The sequence below is a fragment of the Macrobrachium nipponense genome, chromosome 1, assembly GCF_015104395.2.
Source record: "Macrobrachium nipponense isolate FS-2020 chromosome 1, ASM1510439v2, whole genome shotgun sequence".
Classification (NCBI taxonomy): Eukaryota; Metazoa; Arthropoda; class Malacostraca; order Decapoda; family Palaemonidae; genus Macrobrachium; species Macrobrachium nipponense.
In genome coordinates, this window is record NC_087200.1 from 21203075 (window position 1) to 21225791 (window position 22717).

General features: G+C 41.8%; 1 protein-coding gene across 1 annotated transcript in view; it reads right to left on the minus strand.

The window, feature by feature from the left end:
• LOC135219159 (cleavage stimulation factor subunit 1-like) overlaps nt 1–22717 on the minus strand; it is a 150893-nt gene that overhangs the window by 98180 nt on the left and 29996 nt on the right. The gene's annotated exons all lie outside the window — the stretch shown is intronic.

Below are 22717 nucleotides of genomic sequence, written 5' to 3' on the forward strand. Positions count from 1 at the left end.
GAGTATTTTAATAGTTTTACACAAAAAGTGCATTTAGTGACAAAAATTATAAGAAAATACAGTAATTTGTGAATACTTCTCAGTGAAAACTGCCACAAATAGGCAAATTTCCGCAAATAATGGGTATACATATATGGTTTCATAGAAAATCTGTGAATAGGCGAGTCCACTAATAGCAGGGGTTGACGTAACTATAGTTACAAATTCACATGTGATAGTATTTTAAAGAAATAATCTTTCCATTTCACTTTTAGTATATACAACTCTTCTCTATTTCTCTCTATCTCTCTCTTCCTGAGATGAGAGAATTTTTATGGTACATGTATATGTTTATTAATATTTTAAAATATTAATACTAATAATAATAATATATACATAACTGTAATTACAAAATGGTGCATATAAAAAATTATTTTCCCTTATCTTTCTTTCTGTATGTATGTATGTAACCTTCCCACAATATGATATTGTTATGATACAATAAAGTTTTTATACATACTTACATGGCAGATATATACATAGCTATTACTCCGTCGTCCCGACAGAAATTCGAATTTCGCGGCACACGCGGCAGGTAGTCAGGTGATCTACCCCCCGCCGCTGGGTGGCGGGAATAGGAACCATACCCGTTTTGTTTTCTAATTCATATTTTTTCTTCCAGCTGTCTCCTGAGGGGAGGCTGGGTGGTGCCATTTAATTGTATATATCTGCCAGGTAAGTATGTATAAATCTTTATTATATCATAACAATATCATTTTTATACATTCAACTTACCAGTCAGGATATATACATAGCTGATTCACACCATTGGTGGAGGGTAAAAGACAGCTATTACTGAATATACAGGTAAACAACATACGTTGTAGGTAATAAATAAATAAAACCTTGGTTCCTATGTGTTTAGACGAAGGGTCGACTTCCTAGCTATTGCTAGTAGTCTGCTTCGTCTCAAGAGCCTCAGCGAGGATGTGACCTATGGCTAAGAGTTCTTGTAGATCTGTCAATGGGGTCTTATCCACTTACTTGACAGAATCTAGTGGTCATTTGTCAATGGGGTCTTATCCACTTACATGACAATACACCAATGCCTATTGGCATAATTTAAGGAGCACAACACCGATCCCGATCACCTGATCCTACACGAGGGTTTTTTTTTTTTTTTTTTTTTTTTTTTGTGCTTAATTTGAAAAGAGCTATCCCCAAACTCATTTCAAATAAACCCAGAAAATAATACACTTATGTTAAAAAAAAAAATTAAAAAATAATTCACTAGTTAAGGATCAGTGTCGTCTCCCTATCCCAGCAACGCATCCGTGGACACGTATAACAAAGAGAGAAGGATCTCTCATAGGCCCACTTGATCTCCTTCGTGCAAAGAGGAGTCACACAGATTGCATCTCCCCGTTATTACAGCTAATATGTCTCTCACGACATATTGTTATGGAAAGAACAAGAATTGTTAAAAGCCCGCACTTCAAGCGCTTTTAATTCTTAGCTGTTTGAAGGAATCATCGAGTTACTCAAGAAGTGCTTTAGAGATTCCACTGTTCCAAAGAAGACCAGGGCTTTCTTTGAAATAGAACTCTTCTGGATGAAGCCCAGAGCCTGGCTTGCGCCTGGCTGGCGCCTCGCGCCTGGCTGGCGCCTGGCTGTCGCCTCGCGCCTGGCTGGCGCCTCGCGCCTGGCTGGCGCCTCGCGCCTGGCTGGCGCCTCGCGCCTGCCTGGCGCCTCGCGCCTGTCTGGCGCCTCGCGCCTGGCTGGCGCCTCGCGCCTGGCTGGCGCTTCGCTTGCCTGGCGCCTCGCGTCTGGCTGGCTCCTCGCGCCTGGCTGACTTCTCCCCACTTGCTGGAGATTCGAGCTTGTTAAGAGTCTCGATGAAAACTGGCAATGTCCACCTCGGACACTTTATTTGCCTGATTTATTCGCCTCTAGCGCATCTGCGCCAGATTGGAGGCCTACTCCTTCTCCTCATCAGACAATGACAGTGTTTATTTGGACTGTCTTGCTCTGGCGTCTTTACGCCTGTTTGGCATTTGGCGCCTGATTGGCGCTACATTGTCCGAAAGTCTGAACATCCACAATCGTTTAACAGGAGAATGGAAAAGGGTGGAAGAAATTCTTTCACTTTGAGCTTATGGCCTCCGTAACAAGGGGAGGTAATTTGAGTCAGCTACATCCAGTAGACGATAGGAAATCTAATAGTCCCGAGAGACCAGTCTTCCTTCCGAGGAGGATCATACTTGATACTTCCGTTGCTAACGAGCACTCTTCCTACATGTTGAAGAGTTCTCTTGTTGCAAAATCTTCCCTATCCTTGCACGAAGGCAGGGAAAGAGCCTGGAAGTCTAAGGAGATTCTGAGCTGAAATTGGGAGGATTCCTGATTTCTAGCTCTTTAATATCTCTTCGAACCTTCTGGGAAGTGGTTTTTTAAGCCCGCAGAGTATTCCAAAGACTCTGTCACAGCCAAAACGTTTAAACCTTATCTCCTTTTGTAGATGAGAATGTAAATACATTGCCTGGACAACGAATCCTTTATCTGAAAGCGTTGATCCAGGAATAAAAGGTTTTAGTTCTTTTGCCAAACATACCATGCTGGCAGGAACCCATTGCCTAGTCTTTCTAGAATTTGATTCCAGATTCCAAGCCCAAAATTTCACAAATTGTCATTTTTGGTCCTTTAGTACCAAGAGGAAAACATTGATGAGGAGCAGTTCCATCTTGTCAGGACACGGAATCTGAGGCCCACCCAAATAGGATCCCATTGTAATTATAAGATCTCCTAGTCTTGTCGTATAGAGGTATTGTATAAGATCCCGAAGATCTTAATGCTCTGCTATCTCCAATTCCCTTTATAGAGACAGAGTATATAGCCTTTTACTGCGTTCTTTGATAGCAGAAATATACAAAGGTGATTCTTCCCTCTGAAAGGGAAGAAAAAACCGCTATGTGGTTCACAGAGGTATCGGAAGAGGACAGTTTCCTCATTCCCTCTAGCACGATCTGCAGTAATCATATATCTTATTCATGACTACTGTCATTTACCTTGAAACATCCTCTAATTCATGTCTACTTCTGGTCAGTCTGCACGCAGACAGACTCAGAGTGGAGAGGTTGTTAAGGTTCCCATTTAAAAAAATAGATGCTGAAAGAATATTCAGACTGTCTTGGAAAAGACTTCAAAAACTTGCTGTGAGAAGAACGTGACCTCTGTGAATCCAACCTCTCTAAGTCTTTCTATCTTCCCGTCCTTGTGCCTGGGCAACGAGAGAACGGAAAATTCTATCATCGTTATTCAGCAAAACAACAAATTATTATTATCCTATTCTCCTAATAAATGATCCAGGATCGAGGAGAATCATTCAAGATTCCTATCCTAGGACATCAGGCCGTAATGTACAGTTCAAATACTTGAAAAAGCCTCTCACCCAATACTGAGAGCTTTTACGAGTCTTTTCCATTAACCAAACCAAAAACATTACAAAGGTCTCCCTTGTTATATGTTTACATAGGGAAGTAGGATAATATAACATCCTGTTAATAACAATGAAAGAGGAGCTGCATGGTTCAAGGGACTAGCCGAAACGTGCAATAAAAAAGGGGTTGCCAAGGTCTTTTCTAAAACCTGCACCCAGATTAATACTTATGAGTCCGTATATTTTCTATCACTTGTCTCATAAGGTTGAGGAAAGCGAGAGACTTCTAAAGATATCGGTTCTCTTCACCATGTAAAGGTCTATAAAGCAACCCACTTATCCTGACACGTACTACGTTTGCCTGTGCGATATCTAGAATAATTGTCAGTAGAGGGTTGATCTGGCAAAGCAAGTTTCTCCCAAAACAACTTTTCTTGCCAGGAAAGAAGTCGCTCACGCGACCACTATATCACCTGACATGAGAAGTCTGTTATTGTTAGAGACTTCCACAATTTCAGTTAATCCTGACAAGGGCCACGGCCGCCTGTGCGATAACTTGTGTCCCTGTCAGGAAAAAAAAACTGATCTTGTGGTCAGTTTCTCAAAGAGGAAACCTCCTTGGAAAGTCTATCTCCAAATACTGAGAAATTGGAGATCCTGATGTCTTGCGCCTGGTTGGCGCCTCGCTCCTAGGAGGCGTCACGCTTCTGGCTGGCGTCTTGCGACTTGCAGTGTCCTCGCGGTTTACCTGGCGCCTCTCTCCTGGGAGGAGTCACGCCTCTGGTTGACGTCACGCGCCTTTGGAGGCGTCCCTCCCCGCGCTTTGCCCTAGGCCCTCTCTCCGGAGAGGCGTCCTGCTTCTAGTTTACGTCTCGCGCCTCGAAGCCTCCGGCGCTTGCCCTCGCGCCCCGCCTCCTTGGGAGGCCGGTCATGCTTTTCTGCTGGCCGTCAACCCCGCTTTGGAGCGTCCCTCTGCGCTTTGCCTGGCGCCTCTCTCCTGAGAGGCGTCCCTGCTTCTAGTTGACGTCTCGCGCCTCGAAGACGTCCTGGCGCTTGCCTCGCGCCCCGCTCCTGGGAGGAGTCATGCTTCTGGCTGGCGTCAACCGCTTTGGAGCGTCCTCGCGCTTGCCTGGCGTCACGCTTCTTGTTGACGTCTCGCGCCTCGTAGCGTCCTGGCGCTTGCCTGGCGCCTCGCTCCTGGGAGGCGTCCTGCTTCTGGTTGGCGTCACGCGCCTCGCAGCGTCCTCGCGCTTGCCTGGCGCCTCCCTCCTGGGAGGCGTCACGCTTCTGGCCCATTACTTGCAACCGTGGTCAGGAAATCTCGATATCAAAATAAGAAGAGGTGCTGTAAGAATCCTATAATTTTACAGTACTTCCATAGTTGGATTTTTCTTCTCAATTTTCCTCTAATTCGAGTATATCGGAAGGGGAATTTTTCTTTCCTCGGTTAATTCTTCCGTATCCCCCCCCTTCTCTTTTTTCCTGAACAAGAAATATTTTGGCTGATGCCTCCTACTAATTATCTTTATGTTATGTGCCAGAACATCTGTGTCTTTATGGTACCCGACATCCTTTCATATGTTAATTCCGTTCTTATTATGAAAAACTAATATATACGTAGTATAATCCATTCATTCAGGAAACCATTTGCCACTAAAAGAATGTTTCCCATTCGACTCATACAACTTCCTGCGCAATATCCGATTCTAAATACGGTTGTGTCGTTTCTCGAAAGACTTTAACCATAGCGTAGTCTTGAAGTGAATCTCTATTACATCTCTCTTCTCACTAAGTATGTACTCTAATAAGACATGCTTTCGTAAGTATTAGTGTATTAAATAATATAATGTTCTGCTGCATTAGAATCCTTTAATCATGTTATCTACGGTAAACAGCATTGAAAGGTTGTAATATCTTTCTTATTGAAAGCTTCCTAACAAAAGGCAGACAATATTTATTTATGACAGCTTAGGTATTCCCTCAATCCGAGGCTAAGACCACGATTGTAGGGAAGAAATACGGTTAGTTATCCCATTCCGCAGGAGAGAGAGCTGTAACCGACCGCTCACGACTGAGAACAACATGGTACTGCCGCTGGTCTCTCTCTCAATTCAAAGCGAAAGCAGTCTTCGAAAGCCGACTGGCCTTCCCTTTCCAGAGTTGCCAGTTACTCCATTTAATAAAGGAATCTATTAAAATTTTTTATCGAGCTTCAGGAAGTTTTATATAAGCATAATTAAGCGAACGAGACTTCGACAAGTCTAGAAACTAAATAGGTGTCGTCTAAACAATCCTTTTAAACAATTTCTTCCTAGGAAAGTCCTAGGAGGGTACTGGTAATTCATGGAAACCTCTTCTAACACGAAGAAAAATGTTTCTATCCTACTCTCAATTCACCAATAATAGAGATATGCTTCTCCGATCACTCTCGAAGGCACGAAAGCATCATATAACTCATACTCTAGCGTAATAGAATACTCTATAATACTGTTACATTAAGGTAAACCGTATTAAGTTTAGGAAATTTTGTAAGGATTTCAGTTGACCATTATAGCATAAATTTCGGTATGTGAGTATGCCATGCCGGATACCGTAGCCTAAGGACGATTTGTCCTAAGCATGGTAGGAGCTAGAAGCTTAAAAGTCATACATATATGCTTTATCACTCACGAGATCCATATAATTCATTCGATTGACAAATAATCTAAATCATTCTAATCAGAATAGATCTATATCTAAAAATGCACCGATGGGGAATCTTATGTTGAAATAACAATTTCATACCCCCATGGGATAGCGTTCTCGTCTAGTTGCGAAAAAAATGTTCGAACAATGACTTTATCACAAATGTTATCGAATGATCTCTAATATTAGAAGGCGCTAAATCGTCGCCTGATTCGAAAGGTGATCGATTAAAGTCATTCTCATTTTGAATAATTCTACCAGAAGGCATTATACGAGGATCTTCGTCAAATTCATTCATTCGAAGTTCTCCTATCCATCATGGAACAGTAGGCATAAAAAGGGAGAAACACTGTTTTAGGATGCCTTTCCAATGGCTATCCCTGGCATCTGGGACGCTCTACAGAACCTGCCGAGGGGACGCCTGACCGGTGGGGTATTCTCTGAAACCTCCTTACGGTTTTCGACATTCCTTCTCCTCTGGGCTTGTGAGCTTGGAAGAGGTCTAGACCTGAGAGCGAGACAGAGCCGATCAGACGCACCCTCCTATTTAATGGAATGGGGGAACACTAAATTCACTTCTTACGTTCAAAGAGTTCGCATTTGAACTATATCCAAAGTCTACAATTTGCAAATATGATATTGTAGATTCTGCGGAGTAAGAAGGTGATGAGGATGCACACCTACTAGTACTGTTACTACTATAATTGCTCGTTAACACAAGAAAGTTAATAAAGCTTCTAAAGGATAGTTACTTTTCTGACTTCCCCAACTAGGAAGAAAGAATATACATTTTCAATCAAACTAACTACTTATTTGTATTAACGAATAAATATAAGTAATTCCTTCCCTTTCATGAAAGTATAAGTAATTCACTTTCGTGAAAGTGCATGAGTGTCTACCGAAAACTTTGGTAGTTACACCGTCACTAATCTTCGAAATTTTCGAAGTTAATATTAACAAAAAGTTAACAAAAGCGTATGCCGAACCAAGATCCATTACTTCCCTGTAAAAGTTAGCCCAGACGATCGATGGCGATGAAACACAAAAATCCATCAGGAGGAACTGCAAACGTTGTTTACATTCCAAGCGACAGAAAAAATATGAATTAGAAAACGGGTATGGTTCCCTATTGCCCGCCACCCCCAGCGGCCGGGGGGTTAGATCACCCTGACCCTACCTGCCGCGTGTGCCGCGAAATTCGAATTTCTGGTCGGGGACGACGGAGTAATAGCTATGTATATATCTGACTGGTAAGTTGAATGTATAAAACCTATATTTTTTACCAACTCTCTCTCTATCTCTCTCTCTGAACGTATGTAATTTTCACACTGCTATATTTTTACCAACCATTTATTTCTTTTTAAGGGTAAGGGATGTATTAAGCAAACTTAAATTAAATTACGTAACTTTAATTTCATTTAAAAGTTAGCTTAATACTTATATAGACAACTGTCTGTCTGTCTGTCTCTCTCTCTCTCTCTCTCTCTCTCTCTCTCTCTCTCTCTCTCTCTCTCTCTCTCTCTCTCACATTTGCAGTTAGTGGTCGATGATTTTTAATTGATCTATTTCTACCTTTACCATCTAGAACTGTAAATGCTCTGTTCTAAAACAACTAAGTTGTATCAGTCCAAATATAAAGCATTTGTTCATGAAAAGGAATTTCAGAACAAAGAGAGAGACAGCATATAAAGAATTTCTTAAAAGTGTTTGAGAAGACTTCTAAACAGATCGGTCGATCCAGAAGGGGGGAAAAAAGACAGAAATACCTTGTATGTATGTAATCTTCACACACTTCTATATTTTTACCAACCATTTATTTCTTTTTTAAGTGTAATGTATTAAGCAACTTTTAAATTAAATTACAGTAACTTTAATATCATTTAAAAGTTAGCTTAATACTTAGGGAGCATGATTAAGGTCATATTTAGTGTTCAAACAAGGAGTATGCATTTACTAGCATTTTTAGAGACTGTGCCAAACTTGCACGAGGGGGTCTGGAACCTAACCTCACCTAAATTCGGGGTATTACTGTACCTAGAACCATTGCCTGTGGAAATAGATGTTTCTTATCCAAAGGTGAATACAGAAGAGCTGATCTTTGTGTCGAGGTTACACCTTTGGACATATAAAAGCAACTGAGCTCCCTCTTCTTAAGCTCCCCCATTATGTAAAGTGAGGCCAACTCATGGGATCCATCCCTAATATCCTAGTTGATACAAGAAAGAACTAGCCAGTCTGCAGAGAAGTTCTCAGGCAAGACAGAACATGCTCTAATCTTATGATACATGGCGGCTCACTAACCAGTCTAAAAAGTTCATAACTTCAAAACTTTGAAAATACTCTTCAAGAGCTGTGTCAATTCTGAGACTGAAAACAAAATTTTAGCGGAATGCAAAGCTGAATGTCTGGCTGAATCAAAAGGAAGCCTTGCCTTGTTCTCTCTTTCCCACAAGGACCATTTTCAGCAGGTTAGAGGAAAACGAAGAGAGCATTCTACAATAAATGTAGAAGTAGGAGACGAAGGAGCTGAGGCAAAAAAAAGAAGTAAGAAACATGGCCAAGAGGACGTCATCAAAGAAGCATACACAGTCAAAGGAGCTTCTTGGTCTTCTGTTTCTTCATCTTCGAATGAAACAAGAAAGAACCATATCCACCGGAGCTAGACGTAGCCACATCCACACAACTCATGACATAATATCTACAGGTGCTTGAGGCTTCATGGGAGTCTTATTAAGCAGGCGCCAATGGGCGTTCAGCCTGCTGGCTTCGAACAAGGGGCACTACTGGACACTTGTTGACTGCTGAGGGTTCGGACACCAACAAGCACTTGGCTCCATCCGAAAGTGTAAGCGCTACTGGGTGCTCGTGGGCTGCTGGAAGAGCAGGAGTTGAAGGAAGCACTGGCGCTTGGTGAGGAGCATACAAATGATGATGAGCCTTGGGCGCTGGGGAGCATCAGCTTCTTAGAGGCACTCAGAAGAAAAACACCTCTGAGCTGTCCCAGTGACTGCAGATGGGCCCTCCAGCTCTCTAAAACCACTTGACAGAACCACTGGAGAAAGAACTACATCCATTGCAATCCTTTTCAAGGGACAAGATTTACTTCCTGAGTGCAACTGACAACGGGAAAGGAATCCTCTGAACTCAACTAACTATGCAAATCCACAGAGAGACCTTTTCAATGACTCTTGGTTGCAACCTGGGATGCGTCACCAGGTTGAACTGAGGGGGCAACTACTCATGAGCAGACCCCACCAACCTCCTCTGGGCTACCAGTTAGACTCCTCCCAGGTTTTGGGGAGTATGCCAGTGACCTTTGCCTAGGAGAGTCGATGGATGAACAGCCACCTCCTCTACTTCACCATCACTTTTAGCTTTGTCCATATGGGCTTTCACTCACAAGCAAAGCTGCTCCATCGTCTGCACAAAAGCAAAGTTCTCAAGCTTTTTACTCTAAGAGCTGCAGTAAGTTTCTGTGTGCACTTGTATGTCATCTCATTTTGACTTGGATACTATGATATGATGTCTCTGGAGCATTTATTAAGAGGTGGCATGTTGGGGCTCATGGTCATTTGTCCACCATATTGAATCAAAGATAGCAGCCATTATGGACCATGGTGATGAATAGTGCAGTTGTATAGTTCTACAATCATGAGTACTATGTTATACGTATCTTGCTCAAAAGGAAACTTGATGCTGAATAAAATTCTAACAGAATTTAGGGTTTAAAATGAATCTACAAGAAAAATCTCAAGTTTTCAACACATTGAATTACAAATGGTGCCATTTTGGGTCCTGGCTTATGATACAGAAATAGAGTTCTGCAAATACAGTACGTAATGCTCACTTTGTGAATAATTTGGTGATATCATTGTTTTAGAATTGAAAGTGTAAAATGGTTTCTAAAGACAAATTGGGAATTTTATACCTTGTATTCCTATGATCTCATAATTTTTTACTAAACATCAAATAAAGTATTTTTACAAAATAACAGGTAGTAACTTGTATTTTCACATAAATAACATGTAATGCATATGTATACTACTTCATCACTATATAATACAAATAGAAAACTGAACACCATTTGATGTACATACAGGGTACTTGCTGATGTTATTAATGTTCTCAGTTTCTTCAAAAATGGCAGCATGCAATTTTTCCCTCAGTCAACAGGAGCAAACTTTTGGTTGGCACTTTAAACAGGTACAAGATGTTGGGAACTCATCTGGAATGGGTGCTTCTGCCATGTTCGTCATCAGCAAGCATGTATCCATAGTCAAAAGGATTCCGGTGAATATCTTCAAGGAATAGAGCATGAAGCCACATTTTGCACTGCAGGCAGGCCCTTAGATTGCTGCTTGATACAGGCAGATGGAGGAGGATATCAAACTGTGATGTTCTGTATGATAAACGATGAAGCAAAGCTCATCAAAACTCTCAAATCACATGATGTTATACATTTGAGAAGGAATTACTCAGCATTAGTAATGATCTCATCATTAATTTCCTCTTTTCCAAAGCTGCACAAGAGACTATACCACCTTCTCTCCTTTTGATGAAATTTTTTTGTTTTTTTTGTGTGTGTGTGTTGTGTATACCTACTTTGCTAGTAGTGTAACACCCAGTGAGTACATGAACTGCAAGTAATACAACTAAGAGATCTGAATCCATGGTCCTAACCAAGTCATGAATGGGAACTACACTTCTAGATTGAGTGTGGCCAAATATGAACAACTACACTTCTAGATTGACTATGGCCAGATATGAACCAGAGTTCTTCCAAGTAAAAGTTCCTCAATTACTATAATGGTGTATTGCAGACGTAAATACATCAGTGTCTGGAGATGTAAAGACAATGTATTAAATCTCCCAACTCTGACGGCATGGTTAACGTCAAACAAACACATTCTTTTACCATCTTTATGTGATCGACCCAAGAAGAGACATTTGTCATATTAAATGAAATGCAAGTTGAAGTGCAAACTTCTTCTCTGAGAGGGCCCAAAAGTTTTCTACCTACCTCAATGGTGCCAAGTTATATACAACACCCACTTTCTTCTTCGATTACGCTAACTGCCTTTAATACTCCAATCCTTGTGTAAATCAAAGACAATGTTAATGCAACCGCATTTACTTGAATGAGATTGAAACGAATTCCACAGATTTTGTGCAAAGTCTCTGTATGTTTTCAATTTCATCTGTTTCACTGGAACTTTCCTGGCTTGCCCCATAAAGTCTATGCTAATGCTGCGACAATAACAGTTGATGATAGCGATGATGATGTCTCCTTAAGAAGTAATTTTTGTAGTTCAGTAGCAAAATCAGCCTTTTTTTTTATTCACCTATGAATCCTTCCTTTGTTAAGTAGGAGGAGATTGGCATTATTTCGGAACTTAACAAAGCTTGAAGATCAATGTTTCTTAAGCGAGCATGGTCAATGATCCACAAGAACTTAACAGTATCTTTATTCTAGTCATAATTAAACTGGGCTGGTGGAGATTTGATGTTCTTCCTCGTTTTGGAGATGGAATCAAAAGGTTTTGCAGATTTTCTATTTACGAGATGAGCAAAATTGTTTTCTAGCAGTCTCACCTAAGGCAAAGCAGTTTAAAAGTTAATCTGTCAACTTGTTGATTTTTGTGCAAGTTGAAATATTGAATAATCTTGTTGGCTTGTCAATATCAAAGGGATTTCCATATTGTATTATGTATCCCACCATGGAGGCAACACACTGCATCTGCTTCTGTCATTAGACCTTGAAAATTTATGATGAAGAGTGAACTCGTCATCCTCATCCATTTCACATGCTTCATAATAGAACTTTCTGTATTTGGCCTTGTGCTTTATCACATTCCATCTGCAAGCAGCCTCTTTTCTGCAAGTGAAACCTATTACCCCAAATTGACTTTTGGCTGGCTTCTTGTACTATTTTTCGAGGGCTTGGTCAACTGGTACGGTACTTCCTTTTTAGAACAGTATGTCTCACAACAGTCACCTTTAAAGAATGCTGCATGAATATCTGGGAATTTCTGAGGCAGAGCCAGAGCCAAACATCTTTGTAATGAGTGGTAGCCATCTTTTGTAATTGATCCTATCAAATGCAAAGCACTGTGGTAGTTGCACAACACAGCTGACAAATGCAGGTTCCAATCCCCATTCATGGAAGAACCTGGTTAAATCTTGCAAGAGGAGCTATTTCATTTAGGAGTTTGTTCCAATAGAGGAAAAACAGTCTTTTTGAAGCCATGCAATTTGAACTCATCAAAAGCTTGTTCAAACATGGTATGCTGGCTCATGTACATATCCCAAGTTTTGCAAATGAGCTCTTGGTTTTCTGTGGGGTTTTCAAGCAGTGACTTAAGCTTTCCATTTGTTTCCCAGAGCTCTGTAAAAAACTCCAATATCAAAATTCTGCAAGAAAGCTGTAATCTGAAGATGCTCTAAGGATTCTAGTATTAAAGTTTAAAGTTAAAAGTTTAGTGGTTTCAGTCCTCCCACAGGCTATTGCCTCTCAGGCAGACATCAGCCGGGTAACACCAAGCCCCCACCATGAAGTCACTCATGGTAGTAACCATCTGGTAAACAGTCTCATTATTTGCCCCATGATGGGGAGCGAACAGTATCTGAGATTACAAGGCCAATACATTACCAACTGTACAAGCCAGTAGCTATTACATCCCTCTTTCTCCCTCTGAAATAGTTCCCTCCGTCCATTACAGATTTACGACACCAAGACCAAAAACTTCATTTTCAACCAGAATCAACCAGAACATTGTGAATGCCACTTTTCCCTAGATATTTTCTGAGGCAACAAATGGTCACTTTCTCCAAATGAAAACCTCCAATTCCTAACAAAATATTGCATTTATCTGGAAGTAGAAGAGAAAAGCAATTTTTTTTTTAGGAAGGCATTGCTCAATCACTTTTGATGTAATCATAGAAATGCCCCTACATTTTTACCACATGGGCTGAGTTAGGTCCCACATGCCAATTTCGTGACCATCAGTTTGAACCTTTGATATTGATATTTGGTACCTCTTTGCTTATTGTTTGTTAATATTAACAAATCTGGTACAAAAACTAGTTTACAAGCGTCAAAGTATCATTATTCAAGATTTATGCAGATTCGTTGTTGACCACCTGGAGACCAAGTCCAAAATGACCACTATCTTTGATTCACTATTGCGGACAAACGAACAAGAGATTAAACATGCCACCTCATTTTATATCATCCTGAGACAACATATTTACAATATCAAAATTCAAACTGAGGTAACATTTAAAGTGTACATGGGACCTATCACAGCTCCCACAGTATTTCTTCGATGCTGGTGATGGAGTTGGGATTGGAAGTGTGGGAGCCTGAAACTGGAGATGGTGGAATAGCAAAAATGATAGGAACATTTAAATCTGATTTTAATTCAGAGGATTTAGATTCTGCCCTAGCCAAAGCCTTTCTTTTCCTGTCTCTAGCTAACTTTTTCAAGTGAGAGTAAATTTTTCCATGTTCTTTTGTCCCAGTCAATATAATCTGAACATCTCAAGTCAATAGAAGATACATGTCTGCAGCAATCCAGCACAAGGTATGAGAATCATAGATTCTTTGGTCAAACGTTTGTCACAACCTTTAGCAAATTATCCAAAGTTGGAAGAACTTGAGTCCCACATCATCACAAACAGTTAGTCAAGTTGGTAACAAAAAGTCAAAGTTATTATGAGCTCTCCTAAAAAGAACTAACACTATCTGAATAATGCCAAATTGGCCAACAAATGAAAATGCTTCACCAATTGTGCTGAACCAACAATCAGAAAAGTGAAGAATTTCAGAATCCACTCCAGCCGACAACCAATGTACAGTGGACCCCAAATTCGCGGATTTCTCTCTGGAACATTTCCTGCATTATTCGCTGAAAATTTGGCTATTCACAGTATTTTTCTATGAGAAATATCTACAAATTCCTGTTTTTTTTTTTTATTAATGTCATCATAAAATGCACTTTTTGTGATATAACTACTAAAAAAAACAGGTATATAAATTCTAAGTGGGTTTTTCTTGAGTTTTTCTAACAAAATATGAGGTTTAAAGCATTTTTATAGGGGTTCCAACTATTTGCTGGGTTCTAACTATTCATGGGGGGGGGTCTGGTATATCCACCGAGAATACGGGGGGACCACTGTATAGCCATCGGCGGCAGACACAAACCGAGCTCTTTTTCGAGTTCTTCCTCCTTCTTTCCCCAAAAACTGGGCATGTCATTGTTAACTAGTCAAAACAAAAGAAAAATTAGCGTAACCCACAAATTTAGGAATTTTAAACTGCTGGGAGAGTGAAACTTTTAGCTACAAATTAATGGGTAAGTACATAATTAAAATGTAAGTACGTATTATAATGCATTGCATCTTTGCTTGAACTTTTGTTTCAATTGCACAACATCCTCAGGGAGACTGTTCCACAGGGTTCCATAGAGTGAGGGAATAAAGGACCTCTCTAACAGGTAAGTTTGACAGTGAAGCACATTAACTGCACACTGGTACTGCGGTTCAGCAAATCTGGTTGCTCTCAGCAAGAAAAGAGGATCAGGGATCAATTGTGAATGTGAAAAATCTCTGGTAAATCTTTCAAAAAACTGACAAACTGCTAGTGTTGGAACCACGAAACCTACCACAGACCACACTATTTAAAGAGATATATCTCGGGCAGAGGCATAACCAACTAAAAATGGATGATATACCAAAAATAATTGGATATACAGTATAAGATGATGACAAAAGGTAAAAAATGTAAATAATATAAACTATTCACAGAATCATGCCAGGACATCTCTTCAGTACATGAGCCTGTTGAACAAAGACTAACTTTACTGAAAGAAACTATGATGGCCACTCTAATCTTGCAGGCATAAAAATAGTCAAAGGTAAACCTTGCCTTTAGTCAACTGAGTGGCTTACTTTGTTGTCATTGGCAAATGAATGTGCATATATATATTGTATGCAATTGTGTTAGAACAAAGTATTACTAAATTAATGTTCTTATTATCTCTAAAGCTAAGATTATTATACATATCAGTAATATAATTTTCATGTAGAAAACTGTTTATAAAGCAATAGTAATTGCAATTTGTGCAAAAACCCAGTACATACTGCCAACCAAGTTGGTTTAACCTTAAATTGAATCTAACCATCTCCAAGGAATCATACACTTTCTTCCCAATGGTTCCCATTTTTATATGAGTCGCTGTCCAAGGAACCATACATAAACTATGATAATTTAATAATAGTATATTTGTGTTAACAAGTTATAATTATTTTTCAGTTATTCATCATTATGACTAATTCCCTCAAATTAAAACACCTTGGCTCTCATGTCTGTTTCTCAGTCCCCATGGGAATGAGTAAAGTATGCTTTTGTCTATACAATGATATTGTTAAGATACAATAAATAGTTTTGTTACATACTTCCCATGGGCAGATATATTACTAGCTATAGACTCCCCCCCATCGTCCCCGACAGAAATTCGAATTTCGCGGCACACGCTGCAGGTAGGTCAGGTGATCTACCGCCCCTGCCGCTGGGTGGCAGGAATAGGAACGATTACCGTTCTAGAACCAGATTTTCTCTTCCACCTGTCTCCTGAGGGGAGGTTGGGTGGGGCCATCAATCGTATATATCTGCCAGGTAAGTATGTACAAAACTTTATTGTATCTTAACAATATCATTTTTTGTACATGGAACTTACCCAGCAGATATATACTTAGCTGATTGACACCCTTGGTGGTGGGGAAAGAGACAACTATTTACTGAATAGACAGGTAAACAACATACGTTGTAGGGTAATAAATAAATAAAACCTTGGTTCCTACTTGATCAGGCGGAAGCCTCCATGGCTAATGCCTAGGAATCTGCTTCGCCTCAAGAGCCTCAGCGAGGATGTGACCTATGGCTAAGAGTTCTTGTGGGTCTGTCGATGGGGTCTTATCCATTTACTCGACAGAGCCTCTTACATGACAATATGCCTATGCCTAGTGGCATAATTAAGGAGCACAACAAACCGATCCCGATCACCTGATCCTAACACGAGGTTAGAGGCTTAAGTTGAAAAGAGTTATCTACAAACTCCTTTCAAACAACCCAAAGAAAAAACACGACGTTAAATAAAATTTTTAACTCACTAGTTAAGGATCAGTATCTGCTCCCTATCCCAGCAATGTATCCGCAGACACGTATCAACCAAGAGAGAAGGATCCCTCGAAGGTTATCTTGACATCCTTCGGATAATGGGAAGTCAACACAGAGTTGCATCTCCCGTATGTGACAGCTAATATGTCCCTTATGACATATTGTTAGGGAAAGAACAGAATTCGGAAAAGCTCGCACTTCATGCGCTTTTATTCTCAGCTGTTTGAAGGAATCATCAATGCACTTATCAAGTGCTTAGGAGATCACAATGTCTCAAAGAAGGCCAGGGCGTTCTTTGATATAGATCTCTTCTGGTGAAGCCTGGAGCCTGGCTAGCGCATTTGGCAGGCGCCTAGCGCCTGTCTAGCGCCTCGCGCCTGGCTGGAGCCTTGCGCCTGAATGGCGCCTAGAGCCTGGCTGGAGCCTCGCGCCTAGATGGCGCCTTGCGCCTGGCTGGCGCCTCGCGCCTGGCTGGTGCCTGATTGGCTCCTTCCTGGCTAGCGCCTCGCGCCTGGCTGGAGCCTTGCGTCTGGCTGGTGCCTTGCGCCTGGAAGGCACCTGGAGCCTGGCAGAAGACTTCATGATTACTGTCTATGAGTCTGCATGCCTCAAGAGTTTCAGCGAGGTAGGGACCTATGACTGACAAACCCTTCTGGATCATGTCAATGGGGCTAGCCCGCTTACACGACAGAGCCTTCTCGGATCGTGCCAATGGGGCTGACCCACTTACATGGCAGAGCCTTACCTGTATCATATCAATGGGGACTAGCCCTCTTACATGACAGAGCTTTAGGTTTCTCTTTACTGGAAGGAGCCTTGCATCTGGATGGATCCTCAATCCTGACTGGAGCCTAGCCTTGAAGGAGCCTGGCACCTGGATGGCGCCTGGCTGGCTTCTGAGCCTGGCTGGCTCCTAGAGCCTGGCTGGCTCCTAGAGCTGGCTGGCTCCTAGAGCCTGCCTGGCTCCTAGAGCCTGGCTGGCTCCTAGACCTGGCGGCTCCTAGAGCCTGGCTGGCTCCTAGAGCCTGGCTGGCTCCTGAGCCTGGCTGGCTCTAGAGCCTGGTTGGCAGGCTCCTAGAGCCTGGCTGGCTACCTAGAGCATGATTGCTCCTAGACTGGGGCTCCTAGGCCTGGCTGGCTCCTAGAGCCTGGCTCCCTAGAGCCTCCGGCTTGGCTCCTAGAGCTGGCTGGTCCTCCTAGAGACCTGGGTTGGCCTCCTAGAGCCATGGACTGCATCCTAGAGCCTGGAGGCTGGCTTCCTAGAGCCCTGGCTGGCGCCTCGCGCCTGGCTTGGCTCCTCCACACTTGCTGGAGCTTCGAGCTTGGAAGAGTCTCTAGGCTGTCTGACGATGTCCACATCGGACACTCTTATATCTGTCCGATTTGTTCGCCTCTGGCGCATTTGCGCCAGGTTGGAGGCCCGCTCCCTTCTCAGTATCCGACCATGACAGAGTTCCTTGGAACTGTCCGCCTCTGGCGTTTTTCGCCTGTATTGGCATTTGGCGCTTGGCTGGCGCTACATTGTCCGAGATCCTGAACAACCACATAGTTTTATCAGGAGACTGGAGAAGGTGGAAAGAACTTCTTCTTTGAGCGGTTTTGGCCCCTGGCAAGGGGAGGTGATTTTAGTCAGCTACACCCAGTAGACGACAGGATATCTAACAACACGAGAGAGAAGAGTCTTCCTCCGAGGAGGATCCTTCGTGAACACTTCTTTTGCTAACGAGATCTCTTCTTACATGTTGATGAGGTTCCTCGTTGCAGATCTTCCCTATCCTTGCCCGAAGGAAGGGAAGGAGTCTGGAAGTCGAAGGAGAGACTGAGCTAAAATTGGGCGGAACCCTGATTTCTAGCTCTTATTGTATCCTTTCTGAATACCTTCTGGAAGCATTTTGAGCCCATCATCGCACCCCGAAGACTCTGTAGGCAACGTGTTTAAAACCATCTCTTCTTCTGTAGATGAAATGTAAGTACCCTGCCTGGGCAACTAAACTTCTCTCTGAAAGCGTTGCGTCAGGAATAGAGGGATTTATTTCTTTTGCCAGACATACTATGCTGGCAAGAACCCATTGCCGAGTCTCCATTGAATCTGATGCGAGATTCCAATGCACAAAAAATTCACTTGTCTTCTTGGTCGTTTTAGGGTTAAGAGAAACAAAGAATTCCTTCATAAACTTCCTCAAAGAAGTTAGATGAGGAGCAGTTCCATTTTGTCGGAACACGGAATCTGTGGCCACAAAAAAAAATCCCATTCGAAGTTACATGATATCCTACTCTTGTCGTATTGCGGTATCGTATAAGATCCCGAAGATCTTAATCCTCTGTTATCTCTAATTCCCTTTGTAGAGACAGAGTATGGCCTTTTACTGCGTTCTTTGATAGCAGATATATAGCATAGGTGATTCTTCCCTCTGAAAGTGAAGAAAAAACCTCGCTATGTGGTTCACAGAGGTATCGGAAGAGGACAGTTTCCTCATTCCATCTAGCACGATCTGCAGCAATTCTATGTCTTAGCCATGACTATTGTCATTTACCTTGAAAAACCTCTCATTCATGTCCACTTCTGGTCAGTCTGCACGCGGACAGACTCAGAGTGGAGAGGTTTTATAGGTCTACTTTATAATAGATTCTGATAGAATATCCAGATACTCTTGGAAAAGCCTTACGAAACATGCTGTGAGAAGAACGAACTGACTTCTGTGAATCCAACCTCTCTAAGGAAGGCCAAAATGAGGCATACATCCTCTCTTCCTTTGACGCCCAATTATCTTAATATCTGTTAAGAATTTATAACTAGGGGAAAAAAGGCTAAAGTTTATTCCCCTTCTTTACATTTAAAGATGTCTTATATTGCTACCTCTCTTGGTTCGAGGAAAAAGAAGCAGTCTAAAGGAAGCCTGTTCGTCTTCTACCTTACAAAGAGATCTATGAAGAAGACTTTCCGCAGGTTCTCACAACTCTTTTCAATAAATGTTAGACATATGTTAACAGTTATTATCTTCGATCGAGAAGGTTCGCACGGACATGCAAAATCTGCATCGAACCTCTTTAAGGATCGTTACGTTCCGTGTCTGTTCCCAAATAGGTTCTCTTTTGTTTAACGCGAACCGGGGCGAAAAAAGAGATTCTCGATGCTCTTTGCGATATGAGAGAGTCGTGGAATTGGCCTAAGTGATTAAATAAATCATTTCATCATTCCTTGTAAGCGCCCTTTTTCGATTAAATAGGGTAACGAAATCAGGAACGAATCTTGCCGTTACCGAGCCTGCTGTCCGAGAGGCTACTGGACTCTTAGGTTATAACTCGCTAACAAAACGAGAAAATATCTTGGATGGTGCTTCTGGCACAATTTGCGCCAGGCTGGCGCTTCCTTCTAGTTCTTTTTAGGTTATGTGCCATAACATCTATGCCTTTATGGTACCCGACATCCTTCACATGTTAATTCCGTTCTTAGTGGGAAAAACTTTTATATACGTTAGTTATAGTCCATTCAGGGAAACAACTTCTGCCCCACTAAGAGAATGTTTCCCATCCGACTCACCAACTTCTCTTGAGCAATATCCGAATTTAAAAAGGTTGTGTGCGTTTCTCGAAAAGGATGAGAGAATTATATATATCGCGCGCTGCCGTATTAGAATCCTTTATAATCTGTCACATTGTGGTAAACAGCATTAATCTAGGAAACCTTTGTAAGGATACTAGGAATTCTGTAGTTAACCTCGGTATGTGCATAAGACTTGACCATACCGTAGTCTTAAAGTGAATTCTCTACTACATTCATCTTCTCACTAAGCATGTCTCTAATAAGCCATGCTTTCGTAAGCATGAGAGCATTATACAATATAGAGTTTCGCTGCGTTAGAATCCTTTAAAAACTGTTACTACGGTAAACAGCATTTGAATGTAATATCTTTCTTATTGAAAGCTTCTTAGCAAAAGGCAGACAATATTTTATTTATGTTTGCTTAACTATCCCCTCAATCCGAGGCTAAAACCACGATTGTAGGGGAGAGACACGGTTATTCATTCCATCCCGAGGAGAGACATATGTTACCGCCCACTCATGACGACACCTACATGATACTGCTTCTTGTTGTTTGTACTGCGTGGTGCCTAAGCGATAGCAGTCTCGTTAGCCGACTGGCCTTACTCTTCCAGAGTTGCCAGCTACTCCATTTAATAAAGGAATCTTATAACATTATTATCGAACTTCAGGAGTTCTTATAATGCATATCTAAGCGAAACAAGACTTCGATATATCTAGAAGCTAAGTAGGTGTTGTCTTAACAATCCCTTTAAGCGTAGTCCTTCCTATGAAATTCCTGGAAGGATACTGGTAATTGAGTTGCTCAGCAAAGAAGTAACTACGGTATGTGCTTATGATTTGCCGTATCGTATTCTCATACAGCAGATACTCTACTACCTTCTTTCCCTGCCGAGGCAGATAGAGAAAGGATATTCTGGCGCCTGGATCCGTTGCACCTAGCGCCTGGAATGTTCCGCGCGCCTGGAATGTTCCGCGCGCTAGAAAGGAGACTCGCTCCTGGAACGTTCCGCTTGCGTGGAAGGTCCCGTGCGCCCTGACAGTTCCGAGCGCCTACTAGACCCCTTTTTTTTAGAAAGAGCCTCTTGCCCGGAAACGTTCAATGGAAGGATCGTTCTGATTGCCACTCTACTGTAAGGCTCCTTGCTCTAGCCGTCTGTTTTTCTGGCGCAATTTGCGCCAGGCTGGCGCTTCGTCTCTTTGAAGGCGCCTTGTTGCAAGCCAAGAAAAAATTTTTCTAGAACGCGGCTCGCGTTTGGTTGTAGGAACGCGGCTCGCGCTAGTCTGTTAGCTGGAACGCGCCTCGCTGCTGGCTATAGGAACGTACCTCACGCTAGCTTGCTGGAACGCGGCTTCATGGCAGCGGCTGGCTCTTGCTCAGTGTTCTCTTAGTTTTCAGAGAACGCGCTAGATCACTCCAAACATACATTCTTCGTCGTTTCGGATGTAAGATGAAGAGACGCACTTTTTTTAAGGATGCCTTATCAATGGCTATCCTTGGCAGTCTGGACGTTCTACAGAACCTGCCGAGGGGACGCCTGACCGTGGGGGTTCTCCCTAACCTTCCTGCGGCTGTCGACTTTCCTCCTCCACTTGGGTCTGGGAGTTTGGAAGAGGTCTAGGCCTGGAAGCGCTACGGAGCCGATCAGACGCACCCTCCACTGCACTGGGAACACTATATTCACTTCTTACCTTTTTAGAGCTCGCCTTTTGAGCTCCATCCATTTATCTTCAAATTTGCACATATGAATTTGTAGATTCTGTGGAGTAAGAAGGTGATGAGGATGCAACAACTACTTAGAATTGTCAATACTCTAACTGCTCGTTAGTACGAGAGCTCTTAAAGCTTCTAAAGGAAGCGTATCTAGTTATATGCTTTCTGACTTCCTAAAGTAGGAAGTTAGATCTTATATTTCCTTCATCAAGTTCTAACACTTATACACGTATTAGTGAAAAAAAAAATATCAATATTTCCCTTATTGCAAAATATAATGTCTACCGAAAAATTCGAGGTAGTTCACGTAATATTTTCTTCGAAATTTCGAAGCCAAATTCATTAAAAGTTAATAAAAGCGTATCCGCCAAACCAAAGACCCAGTACGTCCTGCAAAAGACAGCCCAGAAGGTCGATGGCGATGAAAAAACGAAAATCAAGTCAGGAGGTAGCAACAACGTATGTTGACACTACCGCGACAGAGAAAATCTGATTTCTAGAACGGATAATCGTCCTATTCCTGCCACCCAGCAGGCAGGGGCGGTAGATCACCTGACCTACCGTGCAGCGTGTGCCGCGAAATTCGAATTTCTGTCGGGGACGACGGAGTCTATAGCTAAGTATATATCTGCTGGGTAAGTTCCATGTACAAAAGTATATATTACTTAAGGCAATCATGCTATCACTGAAAAAGATAAGATTAGATATTACATGGGATGATATAATATCGGCATAATTATCGTATGGTATGAAAAAAGTGTCCTCTAAACAAATTAAGAAATAAGAAAATTAAGTAATAAATTACCTTAATGGAAGCATCTACACTACCAGTGGCTACTAAATTCCCATCCCAAGGTGAATGCAGCTGCTGCGACATTTATCTTTGTGGGAGGTCACATATGCAGTTTCATACATAGCAGGCTCAGGAGCAGAAGTCTGAGGATCTGTCTCATATTCCAGATCAAGACCGGGTCCTAGTGTGTACTCAAGCCGATTGAGAGGACGTTCCATTTCTGAAAAATGTTCAAGGAAAAATTTGATGGATTTTCAACGAAGCATACTTATGCATAACACTTGATCTTGTTTCAGTTAAGTCCCCAAGAATACCAAATGTCTAAAAGATATTCCTGTTTTACACCTTGTATAGCCACTTTTAATTGTAAACCTTATATATATCCACTG